The sequence below is a fragment of the Babylonia areolata genome, chromosome 3 (assembly GCF_041734735.1).
Source record: "Babylonia areolata isolate BAREFJ2019XMU chromosome 3, ASM4173473v1, whole genome shotgun sequence".
Lineage (NCBI taxonomy): Eukaryota > Metazoa > Mollusca > Gastropoda > Neogastropoda > Buccinidae > Babylonia > Babylonia areolata.
The window spans coordinates 21601702-21611701 of NC_134878.1; the positions used below are offsets into that span (position 1 = coordinate 21601702).

Consider the following 10000-nt stretch of genomic DNA (forward strand, 5'->3'; position numbering starts at 1 on the left):
GTGTGTGTGTTTGTGTGTGTGTGTGTGTGTATGAGAGAGAGAGAGAGAGAGAGAGAGAGAGAGAGAGAAAAATATTGAAAGACAGAGAGACAGAGAGAGAGAGAGAGAGAGAGAGAGAGAGAGAGAGAGAGAGAGAGATACAGACAGACACAGATGGACGCAGACAGACAAAAAGACAAAGACTCTTTGAACAATGACAGACTTGAACTCACCTCCGTACTCCCTGTAATAGAAGCCACTGCTGCACCCCGCACACAGCACAAGTAGGAGGAGCACGACAACGACGGCAACAGGCGGAGGAGGAGGAGTAGGAGGAGGAGGAGTCCTGAGACCCAGGGACCACCACCCCAACCACCTCCCCCCGGCCGCCGCTTTGTCCGCCCTCCTCCTCCTCCCCGCCTCCACTGGTGACGGTCCGGTAGAAGGTAGCGTCATGGTCACACAGTCAGAACAACACATAGCTGGCTGGCTGGCTCCGGACGTGATCCTTTCTTTGCTGCTGCTGCTGCTACTGGTAATGTCTGCCTCGTCCAGACCTCCCGTCCGACGGCACGATCTGCATGGAGGTTGAGGCGACACCCTCCTTCCACTGTGCTGATGATGTTTCGCTCACACACAGCCTTGCAGGGGTCGCCCAAGGGGCACACACTCCCAAAGACACAGTACTGCCACAAACTCTTCACTGTCCAGATGCCAGCGTCATCTGTAGAATCCTCTAAGCTACAGGCACAGACTACCAAGAAGCATGGAGCATTATTTCCCAAGTCTGCCCCTTGTCAGACGGAAGAGGTCTTTTCTTGTATCGTTGAACTCTGATGGATTGGGGGAAAAAAAACAAAAAAAAAAAAACGTGATGAGTTTTATAAACAACAGTAGATGGTGCCACGGAAGAAGAAAAATTCGCCTTTATCCAAATACCTCAAACAAGATTATGTTCTAAAGAAACAACAGCAGATGATGGCACAGAAGAAGAAGAAGCAGAAGAAGTCACGTTTATCCACAGACCTCAATCATGTCCTTGTTCTAAAAAAATAACTTTAGATGTAGGCACGAGATAATGTAGCCCTTATATCATAACTATCAAAACATACCCATGTTCTAAAAAAAAAACACCAGCAGCAGATGGTGGCACGGAAGAAGAAGAAGAAGACGAAGAAGAAGACGTCGCCTTTTATCCAAAAATCTCATGTAACATGTCCACGTTCTGTGTATTCAGAGATATGGGTACATAGTTTGATGTGTGAGTAGTCCTTCGGCGGTGGGTTGCTTTTCTCCTGACTGTGGCATTGTCTGCGGTAGGACTGAAGACAAGACAGTGACTAGCTGACTGTGGGGCTACCAACACAGTAGCAGCTCTATCCCATAGTGGACAGGTCACAGGTTGTCGTCATCAGCACGTGTCGAGCGAGCGATGAAAAGGATATGGGGGAAGACAAGACAAGCCAAGACAGACGGTTGACCCCTCAAAATGCCTCGTCGTCCCCAGGAAATCCTTCCGTTTGCCAGGGAATCCTCCCACCCCTATAGACCAGTCTGCTTGTTAGTTCCCATGGGCGTTCTGAAACACAGTGACCAACAAACAGCATCAACATCAGTCAATGGGGGGGGAAACGTCTCGTGTTCAGCAGATACAAGACAAAGATGCAAGAATACTGGTGGTTATTATTATTATTTTTTTTTTTAAAGAGAAAGTTGTTGACACGTCTCTGAGAATGAGCATAGGCATTGCTAGCATATATATATATATCCACTGACTGAACAACACACAGCTTGATCAGGCTCCCAGTTTTCACAAAGAATACCGATTCTTAACGCATGCGTGCTTAACACTTCATAAGCTCGTGTAGTGCATTTCATGCTCACTGGTTTTGATTTTGCAAATACAAAATGAAGAATAATGAACAAACAAACAAATAAATATAAAAATAAAAATAAATAAATGTATGAATAATAAAAGATTATATAGACAGGCAGACAGACAGAGAGACAGACATGCATACACACACACACACACACACACACACACACACACACACATTTATGTATACAGACGGCAGTGATGGCAGACAGACGAAGCAAGGCACAGTCAATGCCGGCTGTGACAAAGCTCAGTGACAAGTTGGAGCCATAACAACGCCGCATGAATAACAACAACAATGCAGGAGGGAGTGAGGGGGTGGGCGGAAGGGGGAAAGGTAGGGGGAGTGGGGGGGGGGGAGGCTGCAATCTATGCTGGTTTTTATTCACAACCCCCATCACTGACAGTGTAGCTATAATTATACGAGTCAGTTTTTTTTGTCATAAGGCCCCAAACCACCACAAACGCAGATAACAAAGAGTGGCTGTGTATCAGATGTATTTACATTTTGCACCACAGTGCACGGACAGCAAAGTGTAATTATGCATACTCAGAAAAGAAAGAGAAACACCCGTTGGTGCTGGGGAGGACCCAGAGAAGCACAGTCTCCACCCAGCCCTTGGAACAATCCTGCACCACCCTTGGAGGCCTGCGCTGTGTTCACGATGGGTGCAGGCACGCACAGGACTCTCCATTAAGTAAGGGGACATAACTGCTCCCGAACAGAGGCAAAAGAGACCACAGGATGCAACTCGCGACAGCCTTAATTAAAAGAAGTATCCCCATGGGTGTACCAGCCAGTATTTCATGACAGCATAGCCCACCGGGCAAAAGACACCTCCCTCCAGCTGCTGAGCACACCCCACAGACCAAACCGCCCCTACCCAGCAGACAGATGAAGACAGTGCCACTCCAGACACAGCCATACGGTCTTATGTGCAATTTTGCACCATACTGCATGGACAGCAAAGTGTGATTATGCATACTCAGGTTTTTTATTCACGCACAACAGTCCCCACTGCACAGATATCAGACACCACAGGCCTAGGCTAAATGTGTGACAGCTTAATTAAGTTATATATATATATATAAAAAAAAAAGGAAGAAAGAAAAAAAGGTACCGTTGTTCGTCCACGCTTTCTTGCAACCCCACACCAATATTCACGCCCCATTGCGAGAAAACGCAAGGGGGTGGGGGAGGGGTTGTGTGTGTGTGTGTGTGTGTGTGTGTGTGTGTGTAAGGGGGGAATGACAGCGGGTGATGATGTGGAAGGCGCTACCATTAAAAACGGCAGTGGACATATGTCAGCAGAAATAGATACCCCGCAACCTCACACGACAGGGTTTGGTGACAACAAAAAGCGCAGGGGCTGGAGGAGGTTATTATGGGGCTGGGAGGTGAAGAGTGGGGGGGGGAGGAAGGAGGGCGGTCAATGCATTGACCAATCCCCCCCACCAACCCACCACCCATCCACCCACCCCACCCCATTCCTGACCCCACAAACCCACGTTCCCTCCTTTAGCCTCTCACCCCCTAACACACTCACAGTCACTGCCGCCTTTTTTTTCTCTCCGGTCCGGTCTGAAGCTGGGCGGAGATTCAGTTTCAGTTTCAGTAGCTCAAGGAGGTGTCACTGCGTTCGGACAAATCCATATACGCTACACCACATCTGCCAAGCAGATGCCTGACCAGCAGCGTAACCCAACGCGCTTAGTCTGGCCTTGAGAGAGAGAGAAAAAAAAAAAAGGTGAATAAATAGTAGAAAAGCTACATAAATAAATAAATAATAATTATTATATAAAAAGGTAGTAATAATAATAATAATAATAATAATAATAATAATAATAAAAAAATAATAATAAATAAATAAATAAATAAGACAACAATGATGATAAATAAGCAAATAAATGTAAAAACATGAAGACACGCATTCACACATACACCCACACATGCATAACAGAGAGCGGAGCGGAGAGGAAGGGACATATTTATAGACGATGTGCGTCCATTAACACAGAAACCAAAAAAAAAAAAATAAAATAAAAAAAAAAATAAAAATAAAAACAAGAAAGTACGTATGAAATGGGAAAGCCGTATTTCTGTTGAGTGAAAAGAAGAAAAGGAAAAATATCAACAAAATGAAAAAGAAAGAAAAAAAAAGAAAAGAAAGAAAGAAAAGAAATGAATAAGGCACGGGAAGAACCAAAGAACGAAAAAAAAAAAAAGATAGAAAGAAAGAAAAGCGGGCAAAATACAAGGCTGGTGCAGACACTAAACCCTTCCCTCTCCCCCACCGATCCACAGATTTAACAGTTTCGTATAATCGAATCTTTGATTCCCATAAAATAAAACAACGTATTCCTCGCTAATGCAATTCTTTTTAACCAAAGCGGCTGTGTGAGAAAATCAGAAGGAAAAAAACAACAAAAAAAAACACGTATGGGTTCAGATATTAACTGCTCCATTTTGTTATCTTATTATCGATTTAATTCTCCAGTGAATTCAATTTCACAAATGGCATCGTTTTCGAAGCAGGACATGCTTTGAATATGCACAACAAGGTAACATCAACAACAAATGAATCAGCCCCGATAATGTTCTTTAAGATTGCGCAATTCGATGTTTGTGTGTGTGTGTGTGTGTGTGTGTGTGTGTGTGTGTGTGTGTGTGTGTTTGACTGTCTCTTTCCATGCTGTCTGTGTGTGCAGGTGCGCGCGCCCTCGTGTGTGTTCCACCCTCTCTCTATTTCTGTGTGTGTGTGTGTGTGTGTGCGCGCGCGTGCGCGTGTGTGTGTGTGAGAGAGAGAGTTAGAGAGAGAGAGAGAAAATGTGTGCGTAAGATAGATAGAGAGAGAGAGAGAGAGTGTGTGTGTGTGTGTGTGTGTCTGTGTCTGTGTTTGTGTGTGCATGAGTGTGCGCGCGCGGTTGCGTTTGTGTGCATATGCATATCTTTTATGTGAGAGAATGAAAGAGAGAGAATGAAAGAGAGAGAATGAGAGAGACAGAGAGAGGATGCAGTGAGCCACTGACGCAAAAAAAAAAAAAGCAGGCCAACAGTCACTATTCGTTGTGAGAGGTGTGGGAGAGGGGAAAGACATGGGCATGGTGGACGAATGCCTGAAAGAAAGAAGGAAAAGACAGACAGACAGAAGAAAGAAAGAAAGAAAGAAAGAAAGAAAGAATGCAAAAAAATCATCAGAGACAGAAAAGCAAAGGAAGAAAAAGAAATGACAGTAAAAAAAAAAAAATAAAAAAAAGAGAGAGAGAGAGAAAAAACTAAAGGTAAAATGAAAGTCAAAATGAAATAAGGAGCGAAAAATAGTTTCAGTTTTACAGGTTCTCAAGGAGGCGTCACTGCGTTCAGACGAATCCATATACGCTACACCACATCTGCTACACAGATCAGTGCCTGACAGCAGCATAAATAACTCCAACGCGCTCTGTCAGGCCTTGGGTGCCTGCTTACATATTTTGTGAACCTATCACAATGGATTTCCTTTTACACACTCTCGTTGCCATGGTTTCTTTTCCAGTGCGCCAAGTGCGTGCTGCACACGGGACCTCGATTTACCGTCTCATCTGAATGACTAGTGGAGTGATGGCCTAGAGGTAACGCGTCAACCTAGGAAGCGAGAGAATCTGAGTGCGCTGGTTCGAATCACGGCTCAGCCGCCGATATTTTCTCCCCCTCCACTAGACCTTGAGTGGTGGTCTGGACGCTAGTCATTCGGAGGAGACGATAAACCGAGGTCCCGTGTGCAGCATGCACTTAGCGCACGTAAAAGAACCCACGGCAACAAAAGGGTTGTTCCTGGCAAAATTCTGTAGAAAAAATCCACTTGGATAGGAAAAACAAATCAAACTGCACGCAGGAAAAAATACAAAAAAAAAAAAAATGGGTGGCGCTGTAGTGTAGCGACGCGCTCTCCCCGGGGAGAGCAGCCCAAATTTCACACAGAGAAATCTGTTGTCATAAAAAGAAATACAAATACAAAATAGACGCCCAGTTTGATTTTCCAGTCAAACGTGGGAGAAAGGGCGAGAGCGGGATTCGAACCCACACCCTCACGGACTCACTGTATTGGCAGCTGAGCGTCTTAACCATTCTGCCATCTTCCTTCCTTCCTTCCGAAAAAAAGGAAGGAAAGTCAAAATAAAAGTGAAAAAAAGTAGAGAAGGGAAGCTCGCAATATAGTCGTGACAAAGAAAGAAAGAAACGAGAAAGAAAAAGGAAAAAAAAGGAAATGTAAAGATAGGAAAGAGAGGACGAACAGAAAGAAGAAAAAAAAATACAGAAAAAGAAAGAAAGAAAGAAGAAAAATAGAAAAAATCAGAAAGAAAGAAAGAGAGAAAGAAAAAGAGAAAAAAAAAAAAAAAAAAAGAGAGAGAGAGAGAGAGAGAGAGAGAGAGAGAGAGAGAGAGAGAGAGAGAGAGAGAGAGAGAGAGAGAGAGAGAGAGAGCAACAAACAAACAAACGAAGAAAAGAAACAAAACAAAACAAAAAAAAAGCAAAGACATATAACAGCGAAAGACGGAAGGGAAATACAAATAAAGTCGCCTCGACGCCATCCACGCCAGCAGTGTCTAACACCCCCCCCCCCCCCAAGAACACCCCCCCCCTCCCGCACCTCACCCCACCCACCCCCCTCACACACACAAACACCATTCCCCGCCCCCCAGCCCCCCAAGCACCCACCCTCTTTCTCCAAACAATCCCCCACCCACCCCACCCCATCCCACCAGTAGCCAGTATTGCCTCACAGCACGTCGCTGGCTAGCACGAGGCTTGGAGCAGGACACCACCATCACCACCACCACCACACCATCACCACCACCACCACCACCACAACGCCATCACCACCACCACCACACCACCACCACCATCACACCACCACCACACCATCATCATCACACCACCACCACCACCACCATAACCACCACCACACCACACCACACCACCACCACCACAACCACCATCACCACCACCACCACTCCACCACCATCACACCACCATCACACCACCACCACCATCACACCACCACCACACCATCATCATCACACCACCACCACCACCATCACACCACCCCCACTACCACACCACAACCACCACCACCACACCACCCCCACTACCACACCACAACCACCACCACCACACCACCACCACTATCACCGTCACCACCACGACCACACCACCCCCACTACCACACCACAACCACCACCACACCACCACCACGACCACACCACACCACCACCACCATCACACCAGCACCACCACTACCATCACCATCATTTCCGGGGCTGCCAGAAATCGTCGACCAAGCCGCGGCCTGGTGATCCATGTGAACCCGGCACGGAGACTTCCCTCTCTTGACTGGCCAGTGATGACACTCAACCTCCCCCCCCCTCTCTCTCTCTCTCTCTCTCCATCTCTCTCTCTCTCTCTCACATACTAACACACACACACACACACACACACACACACACACACACAACTCCCTTCTTCCCTTCCCCTCTCCAATCCCGCATGTAAATATTTTGTATTTGTATTTGTATTTCTTTTTATCACAACAGATATCTCTGTGTGAAATTCGGGATGCTCTCCCCAGGGAGAGGGCGTCGCCATACTACAGCGCCACCCATTTTTTTTTTTTTTTTGTATTTTTTTCCTGTGTGCAGTTTTATTTGTTTTTCCTATTGAAGTGGGATTTTTCTACAGAATTTTGCCAGGAACAACCCTTTTGTTGCCGTGGGTTCTTTTACGTGCGCTAAGCGCATGTTGTACACGGGACCTCGGTTTATCGTCTCATCCGAATGACTAGCGTCCAGACCACCACTCAAGGTCTAATGGAGGGGGAGAAAATTTCGAGGGCTCTGCTGTGATTCGAACCAGCGCGCACAGATTCTCTCGCTTCCTAGGCGGACGCGTTACCTCTAGGCCATCACTCCACTATATATATATATATTTATATACACTTACAGAAAGAAGAAACCACACCAACAGCACTTTGGGGTTAACTAAATTTTTCGCCTTTACTGGCTTGATCACAGTTACAGCCGCAATGGTTTAAAACACACATTCAGACCTTTACTATAAGCCTCTGAGTAAAATTAACTAAGAACAGAAAAAAGAAAATGGAAAGAAATTCCCCACCACACACATTTTCACCTATCTCTCTACACGCACAAACACTTGCTCACACACACACACACACACACACACACACACACACACACACACACACACACACACACACACACACACATTCACACAAACATACAAATCCACAATCCCCCTCACACACACACACACGCATGCACGTAAACACACACACACACACACACACACACACACACACACACACACACACATACACCCCCCCACACACACCTTTACACAAACACACACACACACACACACAACACACACACACACACACACACACACACACCTTTACACCCCCCCTCCCCCCCACCCCACACACACACGCATAAATCAAATCATGATGTTGAAGTCTGGTTGACTACTGAGGCCACCTCAAGGCTATCAACCCCTTATGTATGTACACACAGGCGCCCATATATGTAGTATATACATATACATATACAGATATATGTATATATATATATATACACACACACACACACCATAGACTCTTGATGTAGGGTACTTCGCTAGAGGACTGACCTCTTTGTGGAACACAGACAGGCAGACAGACATATAAATGGATAGACAGACAGACAGACAGGCAGGCAGACAGGCAAGCAGACAGACCGACCGAGATGGACAGATAGATAGATAGACAGATTGACAGACAGATGTATGTTTGTATGTCGAACCTTTGTATCTTTATTGTTAACAAAAATTTACTGTGATGCTGATTGCGCCACCCATCCCTCTCTCCTAACCCTTTCCCACCATGATCGTGTCAGGTGTTTTAACTCTCTCCATACGAACGGCGAAAGAGACGACGTTAACAGCGTTTCACCCCAATTACCATCATCAAAATATTGCAAGCGGAAGGCTCTTATACTGAAGAGGTGAATGTTGACAAAGAATACCACAATTCTGACGACGGAAGCTAAAGGTTGGGTCATTCAGACACCCACTGGACATCCGAGGGGTCTGTGTAGAGGAGAAGCCACATTGCAGCCATGACAAAGTGTTATCAATACGTTCGTATCAAGGGTCATGTCAAACAACATTAAAGTTTGAATTATACTGTTGAGAAAGCGAGTGCAAGAGGGGGAAGAGAGAGAGAGAGAGAGAGAGAGAGAGAGAGAGAGAGAGAGAGACAGAGACAGAGACAGAGACAGAGACAGAGACAGAGACAGAGAGAACGAAATTATATTTTTTTCCGAGTATTGAAATAAACATAATAACAAGAATGCTTTTTCCCACTCAAAGAGAGAGAGAGAGAGAGAGAGAGAGAGAGAGAGAGAGAGAGAGAGAGAGAGAGAGAGAACAAGAACAAGAACAAAACTTTCATCTCCAGGCCTCCGGCCCCTAGAAAGAGGTCAGAAGTACACAATATGGTGATCACGCAGCGACAACAAAATGTAAAATACATACGAACTTAAACCTGTAGAACAAAAGTGCTTCTTCTGTCGTATCTTCAGGGCATTGAATATATAAACGCAGAGTTTACAAATACTGCAAACAGAACCATTCTTCAGCAAGTATACATACGATTGACCTTCAGAGTTCAGATGTTTTTTTGCCGCAGGTTATTGTAAAGGACACAATTGTTTTTAAAATGGTTTTCATCTTCGACCACATTGAGAGAGAGAGAGAGAGAGAGAGAGAGAGAGAGAGAGAGAGAGAGAGAGAGAGACAGACAGACAGACAGACAGACAGACAGACACTGAAAGAGAGAGAAAGAGAGAGGGAGACAGACAGACAGAGCGACAGACAGACACTGGAAGAGAGAGAAAGAAAGAAAGAGAGACAGAGACAGAGACAAAGGGACAGACAGACAGACACTGAAAGAGAGAGAAAGGGAGATACAGAGACAGAGCGACAGACAGACACTGAAAGAGAAAGAAAGAGAGACAGAGACAGAGCGACAGACAGACACTGAAAGAGAGAGAAAGGGAGAGACAGAGACAGAGCGACAGACAGACACTGAAAGAGAGAGAAAGGGA

General features: G+C 45.5%; 1 long non-coding RNA gene across 1 annotated transcript in view; it reads right to left on the minus strand.

The window, feature by feature from the left end:
* LOC143279844 (uncharacterized) overlaps positions 1 to 10000 on the minus strand; it is a 236509-nt gene that overhangs the window by 6734 nt on the left and 219775 nt on the right. Inside the window, exon 4 of the long non-coding RNA XR_013054960.1 lies at positions 213 to 1558. This is a non-coding gene — a long non-coding RNA (uncharacterized LOC143279844). The remainder of the gene's footprint in view (positions 1 to 212; positions 1559 to 10000) is intronic.